Source organism: Microtus ochrogaster, linkage group LG3, assembly GCF_000317375.1.
Source record: "Microtus ochrogaster isolate Prairie Vole_2 linkage group LG3, MicOch1.0, whole genome shotgun sequence".
Taxonomy (NCBI): domain Eukaryota; kingdom Metazoa; phylum Chordata; class Mammalia; order Rodentia; family Cricetidae; genus Microtus; species Microtus ochrogaster.
In genome coordinates, this window is record NC_022029.1 from 35,007,561 (window position 1) to 35,010,875 (window position 3,315).

A 3,315-nucleotide genomic window follows, 5' to 3' on the forward strand; every position below is an offset into this window, starting at 1 on the left:
AAAAAGTGACTGGCAAAACTGCCAATATAGCCAGACCTTTTCCTGCTTCATTGAAAAGTTTGATGGGCCTATAGACTAAAGATGGATGCCCCAATGGTACAGAAAAACTTTGGGTGACATTCCAGGCAGCGAGATGTCTCTATCAATTCTAAAGATTTGAAAGTTGCTTACAATGAACTTACTGTTTACTTAGGTAATATTATATACTTCTGGAGTCTTTGATGGAGTTGAAGAATAGATAGAAAGTATATATAGTTTTGTTAGTTATGATAAAGTAGTAGATATAAATAATGTAACTGCAATTCTTGTTTGATACCTATTTTATTATATGTAATTTTACTATGTTAAAGCCTTTCTTTTTGTTTAAACAGAAAAGGGGATATGGTGTGGGAGGTCCTTCTGTCTGTGTGTTTCTTTTATTGGTTAATGAATAAAGAACTGGTTTGGCCTATAGCATGGGAGGAGGAAGGCGGAGTCAGAGAGACACCATGGAGCCACCACCAGAGTCAGACATGCCAAAATTTTGCTGGTAAGCCACTGCCACGTGGCGATACACAGACTAATGGAGATGGGTTAAATTAAGATGTAAGAGTTAGCCAATAAGAAGCTAGTGCTAATGGGCCTAGCAGTGATTTTAATTAATACAGTTTCTGTGTGATTATTTCAGGTCTAAGCTAGCTGGGTGGCCGGGATGAACAAGCGGACTCTCCTTCTACAGCAAACCTTTCAGGAAAACATATCTGAGAAAAGCTTCAGGGCCTGAGCTGAGCCAAGAGTCTTTAGTATCTCTACCAAGAGCACAATTCACAGCAAGGAAGTCGGTTATGTAGGCTTCCCACACAGTTCCAAACCTTCCATGAAAGGCCCTATTTGTCACATATTTGGCAAGAGGCTTGACTCTAGAGGGGTTCACTACCAAAACAAGTGACAAGCTGGAGAAAATATTTACCAGTCACATATTTGGCAAAGGATTGCTATCTAGAATATATCAAGAACTTTCAATAATAGTCTTTGGGTCTTTTCAGTTAGGTTATATGATGCAGTTATTTCCAAGTTTTTTAAATAGTTAAGTAAAACAAAATAAGAATGAATAATTTTAAAAATGTATAGTAAAATTATAATTGTACTTTTAATCCAATTAAAAATGGATAAAACATGAAGAGATCCTTTTTCTAAAAAATTACAGAAAGTTGTCAAACATGCAAAAAATAGTGTTCCTCATATATATATATACATATATATAAGAGAATTCAAATAAAACGACAAAATATTTTACCTCACAATTATCTGAATAGTTAAAGTAAAAAAAAAAATGAAGGCAACACAAACACCAAATCTTATTGAGAACACAGAAACTGGTTCAGCCACATTTTTGCTTGTGAAATCACAGGATGGGGTGTAGTCTACCGAGATGATAGTTTGCCAGGTTTTGCTAAAACCTAAACATGAGCATAGAACTCAGACACTCCCTTCATGGGCTTTATTCCATAGCAGTGCAAACCCATTCCACACAAGCATCTGGGCATAAGTCTTCATCCATAGAAGCTAGTTTTGTAATTTGCCAGTCTGGAAGTAACCCAGAATTCCTTCAAGAAGGGACAACTAAACCCTAGTAAATCCACACCATGAAATATTGCCTAGCAATAGAAAGGAACAAACAATAAGCATCATAAGCTAGAGATAAATATCAGAGGAACATGGTAACTGCACAAACACCAGTCCCCAAAGTTGCATTCCATGCAGCTTTACTCAGCTGCTGTTACTGAATCGTCAATGTGATTACAAGCAGTGAACAGAGGAATAGCTTTCCAAAGGCAAGGAAGGGGACAAAGAAGGAAAGAGGTGGGATTGCTCCCAAGGACCGTAGGCGGGATCCCAGCGGTGGCAGGAAAGCTCCAGGCATTGACTCTATCCCCTTCAGCACCCGTCAGTTGCGCAAGATGCTGCTGTTGTAATGAGCTGGGTAAAGGATCCATGAAATTCCTCCTCAGGGTTTCCTTCAGCTCCCGGACAAGCTATTCTTTTGAGAAACACAACCTCAAGATTAAAAACAAAGTAACATTACATTTTTCATAAGATGCCATGGATAAAAAATCTAAACAAAAAAAATATTTCTCTCTTGGGATGTGCTTAAATATCATTTCCTGGACACTGCTCTAGTCTGATGGTCTGGGAGGATATTGCTAGGAGCATCCAGGTGGATGAAGGGCCCCAGAAGGAAAACAGTTCACTTAGCTAGCTAATCCTGCTGAGCACTGGACCAGTTGAGTGGTTGCAGCTGCTGCAGGCCTGCCCCAGCTTCCCAGGCAAAGCGGGCAAGTGTAAACGTTGAAGGGCAAGAGGACAACACTCCCGGGTACCCCACAGGGTCAGAACAAAGATAACCAAGGTGACCTCTACAGAAAGTGCTCCAGAGACCTGTCAAGTGAAGAGCCAGCCAGACTGTGTGGCGGCCATGGTGGTAGCATGAAGCAAAAAGAAATATGATTGCGCTGGGAAACTTCAGGTGCTTACAATTTGGAACTGGAAGGTGAAGCAGGAACTCAAGGAAAAAAGCAAGAATCTGTTTTAATTCTCCAAATGAGGGTTGGTTTGGGGCCTCCGGCAGCCATTCCACAGTCCCAGGCACGGGGACTTAAGAACTCCCTTCAAGATGCATGTTGTCAGGAACACAGAAGGGTCCAATTCTGATACCGTATTATCTCCTGTGATATAAAACCACTGCGTCAAAACATTTTTCTATATCGTAATTTGACAATAGTCTGCTTGTCAGAGGAAGCTTGGGTTTCAGTGTAAAGCCGGGAATCATCCGTTATTCCAATGCCAACACTGCCCTCTAGTGGCTAGGACAAATCCCTGACTTTCCTCGTGTCCTACTCCATAGTACTCTTCAAAAGCGGGTTGAGATGGAGGAAGGACAGATATGGGAGCAGGAAGAAGATATTTTAATTAAGGGAGGCATTGTGGGGTTGGCAAGAGGCTTGACACTAGAGGGGTTCCCAGATGTCCACAGGGATGTCCCCAGCTAGGACCCTGGGCAGTGGAGGAGAGGGTGCCTGAACTGGCCTTGTCCCATAGTCACACTAATGACTATGATCTCCAATATCACCATAGAACCTTCGTCATGCGACAGATGGAGATAGAGACAGAGACCCACATGGGCGCACTGGACTGAGCTCCCAAGGTCCAGCTGAAGAACAGAAGAAGGGAGAAGATGACCAAGGAAGTCAGGACCATGAGGGGTTGGTCCACCCACTGAGACAGTGTGCCTGACCTAATGGGAGCTCACCAAAGCCAGCTGGACTGGGACTGAAG